Source organism: Episyrphus balteatus, chromosome 1 (assembly GCF_945859705.1).
Source record: "Episyrphus balteatus chromosome 1, idEpiBalt1.1, whole genome shotgun sequence".
Classification (NCBI taxonomy): Eukaryota; Metazoa; Arthropoda; class Insecta; order Diptera; family Syrphidae; genus Episyrphus; species Episyrphus balteatus.
In genome coordinates, this window is record NC_079134.1 from 20,704,655 (window position 1) to 20,727,980 (window position 23,326).

Sequence of the window (23,326 nt, forward strand, 5' to 3'; positions counted from 1 at the left end):
GGCAAAAAATGTTTCATTATAACTGGCCCAAGGTACAATAAAAATGTTCGGTATTCTATAGATTTCCAGAACGATAATGTGTCGAGACCTCGAGCCTGTCTTGTGATTTCAGATGGTAGCCAGTCGTTGCTAATTTTGAGCCATGTTGATATAGAATTCGTTTCATGGGCTGGCAGCTTAGTTCGGAAGTTGTATGATCCATTGACCCATCCATTTAAACAGCGTTTTGTAATACCTGAAATATAATGTTAGTTGAAAACATACTGTATTTTTGTCAACATAGGTATTATATAGATTTTGCAAACCTAGTTCAATTAAATGCATCGAATCAGCTATGGGGAAGTTTTTGATCATGTCAATGCCTTGAATTTCCTCGAGAGGGGTGTGGTAGTATTGCATCGTTCTGGAATCCCATAAGTGATGATCTTCATCGGTTTTTCTTATAAAATCCAAATGAGTTCTTCGTGGACAATCTAATCTAGGAAAGCTCATATGTTTTCCTGATCGATCAAATTCTCCAATAACATTACATTTTGTGCAACTATGGTATGCGGTGTGTGTCTTGACGCCTGTAAAGTAAAACAATATTAGTTTAATTGAATTTTAACCGGATTTTTTACTTACATTTGATAAATGCCCGAGCTGGGGTGTCTGCAATATACGCATTGACCTTGATCAATATTTTTGATCCGTTTCCTAAATCTATTCCATTCAAAATTAGAGCATTAATTTCATTAACATGTTGTCTCAAAAACTCTTCGCTAGATGGTGGCTTAGCATCGCCGAAATAAATTGCTACAGCCATTGGTCTAATTTCAGGTATATTGGCTATATTCATTAAAATTGGCCAAAATTGGAATTTACTACTTCGAAAGAGAGGTAATCCGTCAACATTGAAATTTAGAAGAGCCTGCATTGTTTGATTTAATTGACGAAATGCAATGCGTAAACAGTTTTCAATGCCATAGTACCAGAATGACCCGGATCCCATTGTTTGTATATCAACATTTCGTGGTGTATGGAGCAAAGTACGCGCATCTTTTGGCAATTCCGTTTTTCCTTCACTTCGCAGTAACACTAGTAGCTCAGATACAGCACTGTGTGTTATTTTATATTTAATAGCCCAATCAGCCAATTTAGACATGAAATCAATGTGGGCGTCCACATCATCAATGACATAATCTTCCGAAGACAGTTCTACTTCCCGATATCTATTTTCCACTACTTCGTCATGATCATCAAAACCATCATTCGAAACTGAGTTCGTTAATATTTCATTTGGCTGTGATATAATATTAGGTTCATTTATAATAATATTTTTTTCAGATAATGAACCGTTTCTTGAGTTTTTTGGCCGCATATAAAAGTTAATGTTTGCCCAATTTCCGAATAAGTTTCGATGATTTTGCTGGATGTTATTAACTGGTTGGCCAATGTTTTTTAATTTTTTTAAAAAGTTTTTCCTTCTACGATAACACTTCAAATAGTTATTTGATTTCGAGGTACTCATTTTAGTTGATTTAAACACGAAGTGTGCTCTTTAAGAATTATATATCGACTGAATAATTTCAATTACATTTTGTTGTTTATTTTTATGTGTTTTAGTGTATTTTATTTCCACGTGGTGTAAAACTTTCACCAAAACGTATTTGGCAATTAAAAATGGTGTAATTTATCTACAATATAAAGTGTAAAAAATATGCTATGTTGGATGGTTGCAGAATCGAGTAATTTTATATACCATTAATGGTATATTATAAAAACAACTGAGCACTGGTTAATTTTTTGTACCAAATTTCAAAAGAAATGTTGAAATTTTGCACAGAAAATACAATGGTGTAACTTGTATACCGGTATTTTTGACAAATACACCAAAATCTTATTTTTTTTTTTAGTTTTCTCAATCATACACCAAAATTAATGAATTTACACCAATTTATGCACAAGTGTGCTACTTGAGTCTACCCTAGAGCTCTCAGAAAGCTAAAATAAAATCTAAGAAAAAGTGAACTGGACAAAAATTTCTATAAAAATCAACTTTTTCTCTTCATGAAAGCACAAAAATCAGTACTCTCCTTCAATCAATTGTATCAAATTGTTTCAGACGAATCCAAATATTGATCCTAATTCAGCAAAAATTCATCAGAGACACACAAAAAACGATTGGGCCGAAATGAGATCGTTCTAAAACATTACATTCTCAGGTTTTTATTCAAATCTTTATTTAGACTAAAAATTTTCTTTATCTGAAATGTGGACATTTTCATGTAAACCATATTATAAAAGAACAATTCAAAAGCGAGATGGGCATTTTAGTCAGTTTTTAAATATAATTTAAGTTAAGGTGAAAACTTTGCTCTTTCCTAAGATCAAATAATAACAAGTTTCAAATGACGTAAATTTATGTAACCAATTTTGATTTTTCTCTGAATCTAAGCTATTCGGTGTATTCGCCGCAATAGTGAAGAATAAGTACATTGACTAAAAGTAGCTCATCAAAATTGCAAACTGTAACACCAAACCAAAGCTACATAAACTCATAGAAAGCAAACAATTTAAATTTACTATACAAGCAAAGAAGAATGAAGTCCAAAATTGAGAAATGATTACACTAGTTAAACCGATAACATGATTTTCAAATATTTGAAAGGGAATTCATTCAATTGTTGATCCATATATAAAAGATGTGAAGAAACAAATCCTGTATTTTTGTTTTTTTTTTTTTTTGTTTTAATTAACAACAAAATAGATCATTTGACAAATTTCAAAATATTTCATTTTCCACATTGATACCTAGTTCATTAAACATTTTTTTAAACTTCTTTAATCCAGATATATCCATCAAATTAAAGACTCGCTATCCGTTGTCGGTATAACCACTTTGACTAACAAAAGTTTAATGAGTCGAACAAACCATTCCCTGCCCACTTATATGTCCACTATAATAGTTGTCAAATAACTTTAAGGCTTAACCGAAAAAATTCCTTAAACTACATCATTCACACATTGCCAAAGTAATTTTCCACAATGTTGACATGAAAACTCACAGCGATTAAGGAATTAAGAAATAATAAAAAAAATAACAAAATGGTAACTAAACCAGAAGCAACTTAAGCTGTAGCCAATTGCCACTGGGTGACTGCCGCTTATCACCTCTTTTAAAAACCACCACTCAAACAGACATGCGGGGTATTATTTTTTTTTTTATATAGATGTGATTGTTAAGCTTGAAAGGAGACAAAATTGTTGTAACAAAAAAAAAAAAAATACAAAAAAAAAATTAACCTCAGGTAACACGAAAAACATGATGAAAATGATGTAGTGCACCTGAATGTGATCTCAAAACCGCAAACTCATGCATTTATATTAATTACATGGTTGAAAATAAATCCAAGTGGGTGCGGTACCTTACCAAACTGGTGTTGCAAGTAGTTGATGAAATCCTTAAGTCACATACTGCGAGCGCAACAACTTTAAGTGAAGACCGAAGAGTGATTACAGGAGACAGGAACGATTTCCGTGATGAATATGTTAAGATAACACCACAGTCAGCCAGCGCCGCGCCGCACCGCACCGCTTAGCATATCATTTCAAATCCAATCCAAATGGCATGCCACTTAAGACCAAAGAGATTGATGAGTGAAATGTCCATCTCCGTTTAATCTCAAATTAGAATCCATAGATCTCTTACTTCCTGATCCGTTGTGGAATGTGTGTGCTTTATCTCAAATCCAATCCAATCCCAGCGAGTTTAAAAGAGATCTCCATTGATTTTGTGTTGTGTTGTGTGTTAAACCTGAAACGCATAACGATGTTGTGTGACTGTCACATATTTGCCACTCAAGTCGATAAGTAGAGTAGAGAGGTATCCTGGTTGAGGTTTCACACATTTATAACCACCATCTCACAAGTCTTCCTAATGAATTGACTTGACCAAACGTAGGCCTCAGATGATGAATGCACTACGATCATTCGATGGACGACTCGTATATTTATTGAAAAACGGTCTATCAGCAACATTTTTCTGCATGAAAAGGAAATTTCTATTCGCGAATCAACAAAAAGTATGTATCAAGTCATGTCAAATGTCTCTCGAGCAGCTCTCTATAGCGACTGATCGAGTGCTGTGTTGAAAGTAATAAAATACCATTTCGGAATTTACAAGACACTAGCTGTTTTTTTTTTTTTAACTTTGTTTCTTTATTCAATTGCCATTTGGTTTTGTGTTGGTCTTTTTTTTTTTGGTCTCTGTCTGCATCCAGAGACGCATTGAGTATCGACTTATAAATGGTAACGAACCATTTTCAAAACTAGAGCAACAGCAAAAAAATCTATAACAAAAAAAAGAAAAATTAATACCAGCGGTATAATAAATTCTATACCAAAGGAGTTGGAATAAATCAACAATTGGAACGACAAACAAAACAAAAAAATATCTAGCAAAAATCACATAGACTTTTTCAAATGGATATATAAGATAGAGCACAAGAGTGGGCTCGCAACTATAAGCTTTTAAGATTGTTGGGGTACACAATATTATTTTTTATTCAAATTAGTTGTGAGCGTTGTGTTTTTGTCCAAGTAAAGTCAATTAAGAGAATTAATTCAAAAACCAATTCGAAATGAGCTCGAAACTTGAAGTTTGTGCCATGCAGCCACAGAAACGACAGATACATATTTAAGTATTTGGCAGTGTTAATTTGTAACTGGGGCTTTTTGAAAAAAACAGTCAAAGTAGGGTTTTTACAAGCGCGTAATTATCGTCACCGTCGAGTAGTCGTCAATGTATTACAACTTACCGGGTTTGAATTTTAATTTTTTTTTTTGTCATTTATTCGTTTTATGTTTTTTTTTTTTTTTCTTTCTTAACGACTTGTTTTCAGTGTTGTTTAAGTACGATTAAGTTGACAGTATGATATGAGCTTACCTGTAATGAGAAAGAGATGAAAATTTGTTAGTTCAGTGATTTGCTTGAGTAAGATAAATGTTTTTATTTTCAGAATATTTTAAAACGAAAGAGCTGATGTGCGAACTTGTTTTTGAAGGAAATTAGGGGAGAGTGGGGCCAAATGTAACACTTTTTTCTAAAATCGATGGTTCTCCTACAAATTTGAAAGTGGGTCAACCAGACCTTTTTTAAATTAAAGACCCATGTTTTAGCTCCAAGATCCATCATAAAAATTTAGCAAAACATAACGGTAATGTTGAAAAATAAAGCTTCCAAAAAAAAAAATCCCCTCGTGTTGTTTCAACTTACCCCACATACGGGGCAAAGTGTAACACATACCGGGGTAGGTTGTACCAAGAACTAAAAATAAGAGAAAAATACCTTTATTTGTTTATATTTATTTATTTTTAATTAATAACAATAAAAACAAACCTCAGTCATGAAATTTTGGTGCAAATTTGTAAAAAGTGGAGCAAATCCAAGATTTCCAGAGAAAATTTGACAGTAGTCTTAAATAAAAATTATTCGAATTCATAAATTGTTTTATAAGCTTTATGAATTCAAGTGGTGGTTCAAAAATGTGTTTCCAATTTCAAAATAAATACAAATTCAATTACAAGCATTCATATTCAGGGTTGATAATTATATTAGGTAAACAATTTTTCAGTATAGGTAGGTTTTTACATGGTACAACTTGCCCCGGAAAAATGTTACAACTAGCCCCAGCATGAAATTTGGCACATAAAATCAATTTAAAAAAAAAGCGAAACTGATGTAGACATAACATATACACGCAATTTGAGCCAAAACACAGTTGCATATAACAAAAAAACACTTAGCACTCTATCTTTTTCGGGTAAAGAGGTAGACCAAAAATAAAATTAAAAAAAAAAGTTACAAACATGCATTTTTTGGGCACCACTAGTGTAACTTCTCACCCTGTCGTCTAATCTTCATCCGAAGAAAATGTGCCGGTAGATATGCAAAAATTGAGCATTTTTCTCCTTTACGCGTTTCTTAATATTGAAAGGAACATCGCTTTTTTTAGCTGTTAATTCTTACCCCTGTTACATTTAGCCCCACTCTCCCCTACTTGAATCACACTGAATATTAATGAATATTGGAAATTTAAGAGTTTGTTTCAAGATATTCTTGTAATTTGACAGTTTTTGTATGAAAGATGGACTTTGGTATAATAAATCAGATTGTTTAGGACTTTTATCGATTAGTATACTTTTTAGATAAAAAATGTTAATAAGTACATTTTAAACATTTCGTTAAATCCCTTTGCTCAATTTTAATCTATTTTTAAAATTCCAGATCTTGAAAAATATCATTGTTTCTTACGTAGAAGGGTTAAAATTGTTGTACAATATCAAAAAATATTAGAATGATGGAACAAATTGTATAGGACATGGGCAGATAACCGACAGATATATCAAAAAAAAATTAAACTACAACATTTATTTGTTTCAAAAATAAAGAAAAACGCTAAAATAATAAGACATTCTTTTATACAAATATGTAATATAGGTGTCTTTCTGCTCTCTGTCAATTTTGGATCTTGTCACAGTTGGAAGAAATAATTTGCTAGTGATAAGCTTTCATTTGAAACTAATTTCATTTTTTTTTGTTATTGTTTGGGAAAACGAAAAAAAAAACAGATTTACAAAGTCATTAAAAAAAATTTATTGCAACTGAAAAAAAAATAAAATGCACGACTGGGGTCGCACGTACTTGCTCTTATGGTAAAAGTAACTCTTATGTTGAAGCTTTTTACCAAAAAAAATTAGAAAAAATCTAAATTTTGTTATTTTTAAGGAGTTTCATAAGTAGAGCAAAAAAATAAAATCTGTTTTTATAATTAATTAAACACCGATTTAAAGGAACTTTTACACAAAACCAAGTATGCAGTCTGATTTCTTGCATAAAAAGTAATTTTAAGAAAAAAAAATTCGAAAATCGTTAGAGCCGTTTTTTAAAAAAATAATTTTTTATATATAAAAATTTTATAACATTTTTCAAAAAAAAAGTTGGTATGCCATTTTTAAGAAAATATTATTCAACACATAATAACAAAAATTCGATGAAATTCATCAACCCGTTTTCAAAAAAACGATTTTTCAAAAAAAAATTTTGAAATATTTTTAAAAAATCCAAAAATGAGTTTTTTGAAAATTTGTTAAAGTTTTTTAATTAAGTTTATCTTAGCGTTTCTGTATAAAAGTTTTGGTTGAAATCTGTTTTGTCGTTTACGAGATATTCATAAATCAAAAAAACCGTTCTATGACAGGTACCGTTAGTAACGGTTCAAAAAATATTTTTTTTATTTCAAAAGTTGGCTCTTATGTGTAATACAACACACAAAAATTTTGATCAAAATCGTTAGAGCCGTTTTTGAAAAATATTAACTTTTCTATTTCCGTTATATGACAGGTACCGTTAGTTTTGGTCCTAAAAAAAAAATTTCAATTTCTCCTCTAGGGAATCACCCAAAACTGTTAACTACCAAGTTTGAAGAAAATAGTTCCAGTAGTTTAGGCTGTAGCTCGAGGTTCTTACAGACAGACAGACAGACAGACAGACAGACAGACAGACAGACAGAATTGCCGGACCCACTTTTTTGGCATTCTCCATCATCGTAATGTCATGTAAAATTGTTATCTCGAGTTCAATTTTTTTTACGAATCCTAAACTTGCCCTATAGTACCTATATCGCAAGTAAAAAATTGAAAAAAATATTAACTGCTATTCAAAAATGTTTGCATCAAAAAAATTTCTGCATTGAAAAAAAAATTCAATGCAAAAGTGTGCATTAAATATTTTTTTTATATTCGCCTAATTTTTTACAATTTTGGAGATTTGACCAAATTTCGAAAATAGATTTCACTCTAATGCACACATATTGCATTGAATTTTTTATTTTTCAATGCAGAAAATTTTTTATTTCCAATAAAAATTTTTTTAATGCAAATTATTGTTTTTCCAATAAATATCTTCTTTTTTTACTTGCTCTATAGGGCAAGTATTGGTTTCGTGTCGAAAAAAAATTTGAGGTTTTAATCAAAACCAACATTACGATGATGGAGAGTTCCAAAAAAGTGGGTCTCGCAAATCCGTCCGTGCGTCTGTACGTCCATCTGTACACATTTCCGCAGCCTTAACGCGTGTATGGATTTTCTTCAAATTTGGTACAGATGATTTTTATGGAATTCTGAAAGTTAGTTTTTTTTTGTTTTTTTTATATCTCGTTTAGAACGTATACCTCCCATACAAAAAAATACGATATTGCTAATTTCTCGAAAACGGCTCCAACGATTTTGATTAAACTTTGTATACGTAATATTTAAAGCAATGGCAATAAAATTGCATTTTTATTTTTTCTCAAAAAAGTCAAATACAAAAAAAAAAAATGTTTTATATGAAAAAAATTTAGTCTAAGTGTCGGCTCTTCCCCAACCTCAACAAAATTTCTTTAAAATTTATTTTAGAGGCAGCTCGTAAAATCTACAAGAAAACTAACATAAAAGTGCTTTGAACTGCAAGAGCAAGTACGTGCGACCCCAGTCGTGCATTTTATTTAATTTGTAATGGAAAACAAATGCAACTATTTATATTGGTGACCTTTTTGTAATTACATAAGTTTTTTGGTGAACGGGCTTCAGGTCAAATGAAACAAATATTTTCTTTTTGTCACAACGTTTCGTCCATGTAACTTAAAAAAAAAACCAAAAGCCACAAAAAAACTTAAAGAAAACAAATGCATTAAAAACAAAAATTATTTTTTACAACTCTGCAAGGACGAACTATTATAGGAATAAAAAACGGTTCTTATCCAGTTTTAAAAATATTTATTTTATTAAAAAGAGGACTTTTATTTGCCTCATTATACACACAAATTTTAATCAAAATCGTTAAATTTATTGACTAACATGCTTTATACTTTATACCCTGATATATCACATTAGGTATCGCTTAAAAACAAACGACATGGCAGCTAAAAATTCCTTAAGCCTTTTGTGAAAAAAAAACTTTCTTTTTTGGTTATACCGCAATTATTGCAAACTTTGTCCCCAAAACAAGACTTATATTTTCTCTCAAAGAAATATACGAAAACTTATAACTATGTATGCATACATTAAGGGGTGCGTAATTTAAGAATTAGGTTCGTCAGTGTAAAAACTATTTCAATAGGTATAATAAAAAAAAAGTCCCATAATTTTTTTCAGATTTTTATCTTGACGCTAGATGGCTCCCCAAAAAGGGTTAAAGTTTTTTCTCTTTTAAAATAGGTAAATGTTAACTTATTAAAGCCATTTTTTAATATATATCCTTAAAGTATAAATGTTTGATGAGGTTTTTATCTTCATTAAACAGCGTTTTCAAAAAGGTTTATAAGAAGAAATCAAATGACAAAAGTAACTTTATGAAAAATCAATATCAATCGATTTCGTGTCATTTTATTCACTTCTTAAATTATACTTTTTATGAAAGCAATTAGGTAAGACATGGTTAAGTCGTGTATTTTATTAAAGACAATTAATTCAATGCAGTCAGTGTCAGTAAGTCAGAACATAATCATTCCCTTTTTTCTTTCATTTATTGCATTTAACAAATCAACTATTTGTTAATCTAAGAACGAACAAGATTAACAATGAAAAACACTCACCCAACCATTAAGAAAGATTTGTCTATCTTATAGAACTAATTCCTTGCAGTCACGCTATATTGCAATATCAAAGCTTCAAAGAGAATAGCACCATGTCTAAGTAATAATTTCATTGAAGAAAAAATGATGAACAGGGGAATATTTTTTATTTAATTACTTGCACTTGGGCAGATTAACAAGTCAAACTATTTAATGCTTTTTTGTGAATGGAAGCAGATTGTTATAATTTGAGTAGGTACTATCATAATTCCTCTGTCTCTCTCTCTATCTCTCTGTTTTTTTTTTTTTTTTGACAGAAACCAAATTCCTTAAAATTGCCATATATCACATATCTAATACAATTTTACGGTAATTTCAAGCCCAAAAACTTTAACTTGACAATCACTTGCAATAAATTTATTGTTGAATTCATAACAATAGTTTCAAAGCTGACTCATATCTCTTTGGTGGGTGCAAAAAAGTCAAAGAAGTTTCATATACCTAGTAGGTGCATAAAATTACATTATTTAAGATAAATCTTTAGTCAGCCTTCACACATGTATCTTAGAAAAAAAAACCAAAACAACAACAACAACAAATCGTGTAACAAAAAAAGCTACTATGAATTTAAGCAAAATAAAAAAAATTTGTGAGCGAGATACAATTGATTTTGTGGCAGCCAAACTGACAAAACAAAACAAAAAAAAAATGCAGACAAAACTTTCAGAAGATTTATTACAAGCATTTTACTGATTTTATGGTATGCAATGCACCTCCGCCTGACCAAAACCAGCCATAGTCAGCCAAAAAAAAAAATCAACAACAAAAACTATATTGGTTGGAAGCTGATGGCGGAGGTTCACATCTCATTCATGCATCCAGGTGTTATCCACAATGCTTGTGCAGTTGTTTAATATTGCTATTGCTGCTGTTGCTGGCTGTCTGGCTGATTACGAAAATTGTTAATAATGACAATAATGAGAGGGAAAAGTTGTTACCTAAACAAGAGTCAGGGCTTTTCTTTAAAGCCACCACCACCACCAACCATCAGACATAGGTACATATATTTGCGATGAGAAGGCGACTTACATGTGATACCACCAACCAACTATCAAACCAATATTAAAGCCAAGCCAACAACTTTGCATCATAAGCGACATGATATCTCATGAGTTGGTGTGGTCTGAGCATACCTATAAGCATTGGCGGTGTTCCTACAACAACAACTAGTATTTTTTTTTTTTATTTGTCTTCTTATAACACAATAATAGTTTGTTCATTTTTATTAATAACACTGAGATTAGATTATAATGCTTGCTGCTGCTGTAGCAGCAGTATTACAGCAGCAGTAGCAATGGAATTAGATGACAGTTTGTTCAGTGAAGAACTTATTTTGAGTGAAAGTTATGTTTAACCAAGTAGAAGAGGCTTGGTGTAATTTATATTTGTCTCAATGGATATTTTTTTTCACTTAAAATAAAAGTTACTTTCAGTTTCGCAGAAGAAATGTAGAACAAGATTGAGTAATAGAAATCAGGACGGATAGTGAAAACATGATACTAAAAAAAAAAATTATTTTTCATCCCATTTGCATTTTTAGGACATTTTCACGCTTATTATCCAGTTTCTCTTTGAAGAAGCAATCTTTTTTCTTGAAACTTGGTAGGTCTTAAGGGCTCATGATAAAGTTGAAGTTTTAGAAGTTTCAAGAAAAACTCATTCAAAATAGCTAAATTATTAACAGACAAAGACGGTAACGGAGAAGAACTGTACGTGTCTTCTCCGTTACCGATTTATCTGTCAAAAATTTGGCTACGTTTAATTAGTTTTTTTTGAAACTTCTAGAACTTTAACTTTATCATGAGTCCTTAAGAATTACCAAGTTTCAAGAAAAAAGATTGCTTCTTCAACGAGATAAACTGGAAACAAGGTCAATATGTCTTCTCCGTTACTTTGGAATGGCCGATAAGTTTCCTTAGAGGCATCTTGTTACTAGAATTTGTCAAAAAATTATTTAGTTATTGAAGAGATATTTGCAATAACTAACAAACACGACATTTTTCACAAAAAATTAAACGGATTATCTCATTAGAAATAAAATAAACAAACAAAAATGGACGAAACAAAAGAGCTGATCACCAAACTCGATTTTAAATATTTTTCTCACCTTATTGAGAGTGTCGCTGCTAATGCTTCTAGAATATTTTTAAAATATGAAACATATTTTTTGGACCAAAAAATTTGAATTGGCTCAGGGAAATGCATAAATGCTTATGCTTTATTCAAGAAATCTCGTTTATTCTTCGATATTGCTTTAAATTTCAAGCAATTGAACAATTTAAACGAAATTGTTAGCTTTTCCAATCACCTCTAGGCCCAGTGTTTCAAATTTAACTAAAAACATGACACATCTCTAACACCTGCCCACACATAATGTCTTCAAATAAAATTATTCCAGTAACATTTGCATGAAACAAAATTATCCACACAACAATCTGCCTATATCATTTGTTAAAACTTTTTTTTTTATTTCATTTCTCCTTCCTATAATCTGATCGTGAATTGATGTCACAACACACAACTTTATTTTTCAAACCATCAAAAAAAAAAAAAAACGTTAGCATTATAGAAATCAGTTACAATCGTTCTAGTTAAGAAATGAAACCACGCTCAAATTGAAGCCTTTCTTTCTTTAGACAAGACATGGTTAGGATTATTTTTTGTGGAAAAAGTCCAGTTACACCCATATTTTTCTTCTTTAACCACATCCAAGCCACCAAACCAACAACCGGGACGCATAATTTTCACCCATATGATAATCACATTAAGATACGAATGAGCAGCACTTCCTTCAGATTCAAGCTTGTGTGTGGTACTCCACTCCGGATCTCTATTTGGACTATGATTTCAAATTATTTCAGATCTACCTACTTGAATCTTGAAAAAAGAACATTTTACCCCAGCACCAAAGACAAGATAGGTGGAATCAAATGTTGTTGTTGTGAGGATGAATTCCAAAGCAGCTGCTGTGCTCTGCCCGAATATCTATCAACTTGTGTTGCAATATTTTTTGTATCTTTGCTTTCTTTGGAGGATTACAAAAGAAGATTGCTTTGCACACATCCTACGCAAAATAAAAAACGGTAGCCACTGTGGATATTAACAGATTTTTGCATGGAATGCGTTTTTGGCTCTTTCTATTTCGCACGATCTAATACAGAAAATATAAGTTCGAAGTGGGCAGTGGTACAATATACTCACAGGTATTGAATAATTTTGACAAGAAAGTTGGCAAAACTTTCAAAAAGATCGCTTCAGGAAATGTTTAAGGAATGCGTAATTAATAAGAATTTCTTCATCGTCATGTTTAATGCTGATGCAAATTGTTATTTTGTCGAACATTCTCAAGAATATAGGGTCCTTAATGATCTAAACAAGTGTGTGTTGCTAGAATTCATACCACGTCGTTAATGATTTTTAAATTCCAGGTTAAACTTCCTTTTTAAGTCGTGTCACTTACATTTTATGGTCTTTGCACTTTTTTTTTATCAATTAAAATTGACACAAAAAAATGCTATTGTCAAGCCAAAAATATCAACATTCAGCGCCCCCTGTCAACAACAAATATCAAGTTTTGACTTAAGTTTAAAGAAAAAAAAAAAATTCTAGATAAAAGTCTTTTAGTTTCATGTGAAATCTACTTAAACTCTTATTTTTTTTTTTGTGTTTCATAAAAATTTTTAAAATACTTATCTTTTATTGGTGCGCCGTCTCTTGAAAAATAGTGACGATGCGACAGTCATTTTCTCTTTATATAGTTCGACAGTATAGAATTCGCACTGTCACCATTCCTCATGGTCATATGAACTTAAAATTGGATCTGACAACTTAACGTATAGAATTTTTCGTAAATACTCTAGTCTCCGGTACAACAATGAAAACTGCAAAAATATACCTACGCAAAAAAAATTAAATTCACCCATAAGGACCTTTTGTCGTCGTCAATATTCAGTAGCAAAAGGCTTATTCGACTCATTTGCAGCAGCTATTTTTAGAGATAAAAGTTTTTTATTAAAAACAAAAATATCTTACAAAAAAAAGCAAGTATCCATCAGATTCAAAAAGAAGAAGGGACAAAAAAAAATTCATCAGCCGCCAGATAAGACTGCGAATTGTTGAATCTTTGAGGCTACTGGTGCCTCACTTGGGATAGCTCAATGAATTCCTGAAATATTTTCCAAAAACGTACCAAAGGTGGCATTGTGTATAGATACGAGGTCTCTTTGGTCTAGGTCCTTTCGGGAATAAAAATAAAAATAAAAAAAAAATAATAAAACCTTAAACTGAATGCAGGCACAACTTTGAAGACGCGAAATGGAAAAATAATAATAGCAATACCAGGCTCGTTACTGGGGATTTATATATATTTTTTTTTACTCTTTTTTTATACTCCTTGTTGTAGCTATATGTATATGTATGAGGAAATATTTTGTGTTATAGAACAAAACTGATTCCACCATTGGAAACGTGACAATATTAAACGCACAATTATTGTGTGCTAGCAAGCAAGTTAGCAAGGCAGCATTCAACAGCAAAGTTTTATTACAAAAGATATACAAAAAAAACAGAAGAAAAAAACATATACATTATACAACGGTGGTATATCTGCAAAATGCATGTTGCACAGCACATGGTGAATTTTATATGGTAGCGCATCATCAGATGTATCTTGAAGTTTTGTGTTTTTTATCGATTGCATCGCAGCGCAACAACGAGGAGGAGAAACCAAAGGGAAACAATGAATTTTCTTGATGGAAACGATGGTCACATAGCCAAGTTATATCCTCCATGAAGATGGCAATATAGGGTCTTGAGGATGATTTTTTTTTTTTTTGTTTTTATTTAATTTTTTCGTTGTTGTTGCTGTTTTTCGAATGTAACTATTACACACGCGTTCGATGAGTGTTCCTTTTGTTCTATTCTTGATTTTTTTTTTGTAATTTTTTTTTTCTATAAACTTCTTTAATTTTTGCAATTACGTGAGTATAACTTCAAGAGTTTGGTTTTGAGAGTTCGTTAAGATGAACTTGAAGTAGATGCGAATACGTTTATATAGAAATGGTAAGGATCAGATGAGGTTTTTTTAAAAATCAAGCTTTCTTTTACCAAAACGTGAAATCTTAAACAAAATATTAAACAATAGAAGTTTATTGAATGTTTGATCATGCCGATCTTTCATTCTTTATATAGTTTTATGTTGAACTCTGGATGAATTTTAGGAAAAGAAAAAAAATCCATTTTTTTTAAATATCTACAAGCTTAAAATATGCTCCCTATGAATGATGCTTTATTGTATCTTTTAGCTGCATAGAAAAAAATTCAAAAAGAAAATAACAATTCAAACTGATATTTTATCAATTATTCCGTTCGACATTTTTCCTTAAATCTTACAAACCGAGTTTTTTGATCAGCTCTTTTGTTTGCTACATTTTTTTTTTAATAATTACCAAGGCATTAGTTTTGTTTTTATTTTAGGTAAAATATCGTCCAAAAATTAAAATATCAATTTTGATGTGATTATCATATTATTTTGACATTTTTAAAATTTTTGGTGAATAGAGAAAATTTCACTTTGACAATTAAAATATTAATGTTTACAAGATTTTACGTTTTAGTTTATTATAATGATTTTTCTTTCTGTTTTTCTTTTTTATTATTTTTATTATTTTAAGTATTTTCTTTCTTTTTTCAAAACATTACTGAAAGTGAATATTTTTTATAAAATAGTGGTAATATTATTTTTTTTTTATTATAGGTGATATAATTGTTTTGTTATTTTCTCCCAAACTATGTGAAGTAAAATCTTATTGCCGATCAAATTTTCTCAGTAAATCAAACATTTTACTTCGAAAAAACACAAAGCGCCTTAAAATTAGAACACATTAAGAGTTTTTTATTCAATATTTTTCAATAATTTGGAATGAGAAATTGATATGAAAAATTGATTACAAAATATCAAACAAAATTTTCAAAAATGTGATATTTAAATAGCATCCTGATAAAAAAAATATTGTTTTGATATTTCAATTATCATAAAACACATTTTATAGAGCATTTTTTGCTGATCTTTAAAAAATTTTAATTTGATATTTAAAAAATGTTAGTTTGATATTCGTTTTTTTTTTCGGTGAAGAAATTTTATTTCTTGAAATTATGATAAATACATGACTTTTTTTTGTTCTCATGAATTTGCCATCTAAATGTCTTAAGCCTTAAGTGCATGATCGATATGCACATGGATATGTGAATGACGGACACTTTAAAGTGTATACATTTATGTTGAAATGATATCCTGGTCATGCAGTTTTTCGTTTTCATTTGATTGTCTGATATCTTAATTAGAAATGGGATACAAAATTGCACATATTTAAAGAATTAAAAAGTTTTTCAAGATTTTATTTAAGGTAGTTATGAGCTGTTTTTAAAACAGAGGTGGTGACTTGTTGTATTGTTTTAGATATTCAATAATTTTTCGAGCAGAGAAATATGATAACAAACTCTGCGATTTCAAATTATTTTTCCAGACATTTCAAGTCCAAAGATCCTACATCTTATATAATTAAAAAACAAAAAAATTGAAAAGAAGCTGTAGATAGCAGTTACGGTGCTCTGAGCTGGCTTAGACAATTTCCATAAGTTATAGCTGCATTCTGGCGTAATGTTCTGAATATAATCTTTGGCAAGCAAACGCAATGGGAGCGGGTCATAATTCTGCTTGTCAAAATTCTGTACGACAAAATTCTGTGGGGTCAAAATACTGTAATACCATAATTCTGTACGTCATTATACTGTAAATACAAAATTCTGTACGTCAAAATACTGTATGAACAAAATACTGACATGCAAAATTCTGTTTTGTAAAATTCTGTACGGCAAAATACTGTATATCAAAATTCTGTAAAAAGGCTGTAAAAAAATATCGTTTTGATAATGTAAAAAAGTGCGCGCGCACTTTTTTACATTATCAAAACGATATTTTTTTACAGCATTTTTACAGAATTTTGATTTACAGAATTTTGATGTACAGAATTTTGAAATATAGTATTTTGACCAACCAGAATTTTGCTATACAGAATTTTGACTTTCAGAATTTTGTTCCTACAGCATTTTGCACATACAGAATTTTGACATACAGTATTTTGGCATACAGTATTTTGAATACAGAATTTTGCAACATACAGAATTTCGACCCCAACCCAAACGCAATATTTTTTTCTATTTTTCAAATACATCACGAAAAACGATGTTAACCAAAGGCCTCTTGCATATATAGGTAAAAACCATTTTTTTCTTCAATCAAAATTTATTTTTAAAAATCTTAAGCGTGCAATCTTTTGAAATGTCATGTTTAGAAAATATTAATTTTCTCTTGCAACGTTGATTTTATAGATCTACACGTCGAACATCAATCAAATAATCATTTTTGTCAAAAAACAAAGCCAACTTCTATTGATCAAAACTGGGTTTTATGGTTTTTCTAATAGTTTCTATGGCCCAAAAGCATTCCAATACAAAAAGAATTATCACAATTGGTTCACTCAGTCCAAAGTTATAAGGTAACAAACATAAACAAAAAATACAGACGAATTGAATACCTCCTCCTTTTTGGAAATCGGTTAAAACCACTTTTTTTGATGTTGCATTGTACTTATTACCACGTCCTTTATGCTTCACAATATTTAAAATTTATCTTTAACGAATAATTTACCCATTTACGTATTAAATACATCAAAAGTTACCGATATATCCTAAAAACGAGTTCGTTGCTCAGCTCTTTTGTTTCATTTAGTTATGCTAATAAAAGATAGTTCAATCAAAATTTTATTTTATTGAAATACAACTTAACATTATTTGTGTCCCAGAGAACTCATTTTAAAAAAATAACAGCTTAAAAGTTACAAAGAATTAACGTAGACAGAGTAGATGAGTAATCATAACTCATATGAAATTATACTTTAAATCAATATTTCATATGATTTTTTGGATGATTCCAATGAAGTTTTCTTTTTTGTATATAAAATTTCAAATAAGTCCACATGAACTTACGTTTAAATATTGAAAAATCTTGTAAGAGTTTGAATTTCAAAACGTAAAGAATTTAATTGTTCTATATCATCGAAGTAAAACAAAACTAGATTTCTGTTTTTTTTTTTTCCTCAAAATCTCCTTTACAAACTTAAAACCTTGTGCCAAAACAAATGTTAAAAACAACGCTTCGCAAATTCCTTAAACAGAATGAACAACTCTTAAACTACCAACTATATCAATGTTTAAACACTAAACGTTATATACAAAAATAAAATAAAAAAAAACTACACAAAAATCTAACAACCAGAGGTATTAAAAAATTACTTAAAAGCCAAATCACTTGCTAATTTTCCAGTAATATATCCACAACAAGACATATGGTTGCAAAAATTACACAAAAAAAAAGTATTGCATACATTGAGATAACAAGACAACCATAAAGCAAATTTGGATGCTTGTCAAACGATGTCGCACCTTGAAATGTTAAGTCGCAGTCTCAGCAAAGTATAGGAACATACATTATTTAGTGTGTTCTTATTTATTTATTTTTTCTTTAAAACAAGTTGCAAACCATAAAAATCAACGTTTAAGGCCAATTATATCAACTTAACTACACAAGATACATGAAAATAAATGAAATAAAAAAAAAACGGTCTTCACCTTTTGGAGATTTCATATAGTCATCAGAGCGAGACTGACCCAGTTAGACAAAACTTTTTGGATATATTTTATAGAAAATTCTTCGGTGTGTCTTTACAACTCATACCAATAATTGAAATACCTTTTTCCCATCGCGGATATTATTCCTTAACTTGTATTGCTCGACTTTGATTCCAAAAAGATCAAAAAAAAAAAAGAGAAAAAAAAATTAAAACACACACCTCTTTTGTGGTAATTTAACACACCACGGCCCATAGTTAATAGGATGGCGATGGCAGTCGGTCCAACTCGATATACCAGCAGCAACATACTTGACTTCTTGTTGCTCAACATCTCAAACATAGCTTAGACGAGTGCGATGCATTTATATATATTCCATCAGAGGCCATCGGGCGGCTCTTTAATTCATTTGTCTGTCTCAGCTTCTGTTTCTGCTTCTTTTCATCTCAAACAAACAGCTTGGCTATTTTTTTCTCTTCATCATCTATCCCAAGTTTATCTGCAATACACAACACCAACAACTGCCACCAACTGAGCCAACAGGGGCAAACTACTCAAATCAAAAAAACACCACAGATCGTGGTGCCATGCCGCTGCGCCAGTTAGAACTTATAGAGGAGAAGATTGACTAATTGAAAATTAAATCGAGTTGCGATTTAATTACCTGCTGAAATAAAAGAAGCTGATCACATTTTATGTGTACAACAGCTTCTATAGCTTCAAAAGAAGCTATGGGGATTAATTGAACACACATATTCTATGATATGGGTTCACCACCGCCACCAAACGGTTGTTGCAAAGTATCTTTTTTTTTTTTTATTAAATAAAAACGTATGACGAATACACGAATATCTACAAGATACATTGAAATTCAATACAAGACTCGTATTTTGAACAAAGCTCCTAAGCTTTAGTTGAATCTCATGATGATTGTGAGACTCTTTGCGGGAGGACATGTGTAACATTTGCTGTACTAGCTCAAGTACTGATTTGTTGTTGATAAAGTCGCTAACAGCAGCGCCCTCTGCCCTGCTCACCCATCAGCATCAACATTATTTTCGCTGCACTACACAGGTCGTCGTCGTAGTTGGCTGCATCTTGAGCGGTAGTGACTTCAAAATACAACGCCCGGGTTTGACATGTTACTGCAGAAATTATAGTTTGGGAGGTAGTGTTGGACATTTGCTTAGAGTTTTAAACTTTAAAGTTGACAGATGGTGGCAGAGTTCTTGTGTTATTTCAAACTTTGGACAAAAGGCCTTTAGCTTCCTTCAAATTACATCAAATCCCTCAAGAATTAGACCTTATAGACTCATATTAAGTACAAAACTCACAATTTGGCTAGAAAAATCCTGCTTCCTCAGACTATAAGTGCAGTTATCTCTGGCCCAAACGTATGTACGTGATGGTTGTTTGTTGTAAAAATAGGTCCACTGTGGCGCACATACTCATACCTACTATACACATGTAGATTAAGAAAGAATTGAGATACATATACGGCCATTAATTAAATAATTATGGTGTACGAGGAAAGTGGGTGTGGTAAGCACACCACCAGATAGCACATATTGTGGAGCATGCAGGTGACTACTGGTCTTTTTTGTGTGGACCGCGTCGTCGTCGTTGGTCGCCGCTTGATCGTCGTCGTTGTTGTTGTTGCAAGCTGATCTGCTTTTGTTTGATTAAATGCAGTTCTCGATTAATTAGGCGCACATAGAATTTTGCCCATGTTAATGTACGTTACGAGTGTATAAGTATGAACATGATGGTGGTTATGGTTCATTGACACATGATTATCATTTTGGGGCGTAATTAAAGGGGGCAATAACATGACCATATGCAACACTTTAGTTGTGATGGAATTTTTGTTGCAAATTTGTATTGAATACAATAGATTGTGTAGAAACTTATGTTTATAGCTAGGCGATTGGTTATGGAGTAAATTTGTTTGAAAGTGAGATGTTGAATGATGGAAGTTTTACGAAATAGTGGATAGGTACCTAAGATTATAATGGCCTTGAATAGTTAGTTCTATTTCTGTTGTTTACCAAATTAATTTTTTTTTAACTGGAAGGTAAACGTTATTTATTAAGTTGTTTAATTGGAAAACAAATAAGAAAACGTGACTTTGTTATCTTTAGTAGGAAAAATGTAACCTTTTTTATGCGATTTTGCAATTAATTTCAGAAGATTGCTGATATCTATGTAATTAAAGTTATATTTTGACAGATTTGCATAAAAAAAGACTCTGGTATGATAAAACCTATTGATTTTTAATTTTAAGAGTTTTTTTTTGTCTTGATTTTTGACAACAAATATTAAAAATTTCATGCGGGTTCAAAAAACCAAAATTAAAACAAAATTAATTAAACCGTTAAGAATTTAAATATTCGAAATTACTCAGAGTTGAAAAAGAAAGAGAAAAGGTATAAAGATGCTGATTTAAAATGTTTGAACATGTATGAAAGATAAAAAATATTTTCAGAAACTTTTAATTTGGTAAGTTAAAAAAAAAAAACAAAATCGAGTTTTCTTGTCAACTCTTTTGTTTGTTTTCTTCTTAATAAAAAACTAATATAATTTAAATGAATTTTATATTGAAATAAGCAAATGCAGCAAATTAAAATAACTCACAAATTGTGAATTCAAGAGCAACAAACTGGAGGATAGATTAAGAACAAATAAATGTGTCCCCTAGACTCAAAAACAATCTATTCCACTTTTTCTTTTATTGAGTTATTTAAAAAAAAAACGTTCCTAAGCACTTTGTCCCGCTTTATTAAATAAAACAACTTCTGAATCGAATTAAACATGTACTTTTGATTTTAAACTGACTGTGCTTTCCTTTGTCACCCAACGCGTTCCGAAAATATTTAATAATTAATTTTGGAATAGAGTTGTCTTGAAAGCCATGCATAGGAATAGTTTAGTTTTGAAACTTAACAATCGAATTATTTTGCTTTATATGAGGAATAGTTTTGTTTTGATTCTCAAATAATGTTGAATACATTCGTTTTGATTCAAATTGTAATATTTCTTTAAAGTATAACTCTGGAACAAGTTGACTTTGAAAGTGCTCAACCACACTCAAAGAAAGAGGTTGAAAAATTGAGATAAACTGCGTTTCTAACTAATTATTCACAAAAAGTGAAATAGATTGTTTTTGATTCTAGGGGACACAAATAACCTTCCATGCAGTTATGATTGAAAAATAATTGCTGGCGTTACTTTTAACATTCACTGAACATTTTACACTGTCAGTCTTTATACTTGAACTTCTCTATATTTTTTTCATTCAATAAACGGTTTGCCTCATTTTTTTTTGCGATATAGGTACTATTTATCAATTTATGTATTTTTGTTAAAAAAAAAGTAGAGATAACAATTTTCCATGATATTACGATGATAGAGAATGCGAAAAAAGTGGGTCTCGAAAGTCCGTCTGTCCGTCTGTCATTTTGGTCAGGATGTCTGTCGGTCTATATAAGGAGCTACAGCCTAAACGACTGGGATGATCCACTTCAAATTTGGTATGTAGCAGTTTTTGGATCCTGTACAGAGGGATTTTTTTGTACCAAAAAGAACGGTACCTGCACTGAGGGAAAAGCCACCATAAAACAACGTAAAATCAACGAAAACCTCATTGATTCAACTATTATTCGGAATGATTTTGCGTTGAAGATGAACATTTTAAAATCAACGTGGAAAAAAGGTTGATTTTTGATGGTTTTGTATCCTAAAGTCACATAATTCAAAGTAGTTCAACTTTGAAACAAAGACGTTTCAACTTCAATTTATTTTTTCCCTCAGTGTGTGATATACCTACTAATTTTAGAAAAGTTTAATTTCCTCAAAAACGACTCCTACGATTTTGATAAAAAAAAATTGAAGTAATAGTTTTAAGACATGATCTATTTTTTGATGAAAATATTTTTTTTTTTTGATAATCATTATTAACGGTAGGTATACCTGCCATAGAACCTTTTTTTTAAATTTTGTACTACATATATCCCAAACTATTGGTTCAATTTTATGGATTTTTCTTAATGTAAAAGCATTTATTTAGCTTTAATATAAATCAAAAACAAAATTTCGAAAAAAAACAATTTTTGGCTTTGAAAATCAAAATTTCGGAAACGTGACATTGAATTTTTTTGAAATTTTGATTTTAGGTGTTGCTTAAAAGTTGCTATAAAATGGCATACCATATTTATTTTTTATTTTTATTTTTTTCACAAAATTATTTATAAAAAATTATTTTTTTTTAAATGGCTCAAAGGATTTTGGAATTTTTTTTCTAAAAATGCAATCAAATTGCATAGGAACTTGTTTTGAAGCTCAATCTTATTTCAGAAGTTATTTTATTCCTTTGAAAAACGAATTACATATATATTTTTTTTTAAATTTTGTTTTTTTTTTATAAACTTACGCTTACCAAATTTTTAAATAAAAAGCCTCAAAGAAAATTGAGAGTTTTTCTTTTAAGACCAAAATTAACGGTACTTCTCATATGACCAAAATGAAAAAAGTTGTTTTTCTCAAAAACAGATCTAACGATTTTGATTAAAAAAAATAGCATGTACTGTAGCATGTAAAACCATACTTTAGAAATAAGAGTAAATTTTTTTGATAACTTACATATATATTAACGGTACCTGACTTTCTACTAAACGACTGAGCCAATTTCAATGAAAATTTTTATATAGAATCGTCTAAACAACTATATAATAAAAATTTCTAAATACATATATTCAAAATCTTCAGTTTTGGATTAAATTTTTTTTATTTTTTTCTAATAATCAATTTTTTGAAAAATATTTTTTGGAAATTTGTTTTATGTATATGTCCATTACCAATTTTTTTTTTTAATTTTTTTATTTAAAAAAAAATTATCTAAAAAAAACTCAGTTTCAAGATTAAAACCATTCAAAATTCTGTTTTCGTTGCTTGAAAAAAAAAAACAGTTCTAATAAAATTAATTG

At 30.3% G+C, this 23,326-nt stretch overlaps 1 protein-coding gene across 1 annotated transcript in view; it reads right to left on the minus strand.

Moving 5' to 3' along the window:
• Positions 1 to 23,326, minus strand: part of LOC129908494 (cadherin-related tumor suppressor) — a 281,238-nt gene that overhangs the window by 164,224 nt on the left and 93,688 nt on the right. The window lies entirely within an intron of this gene.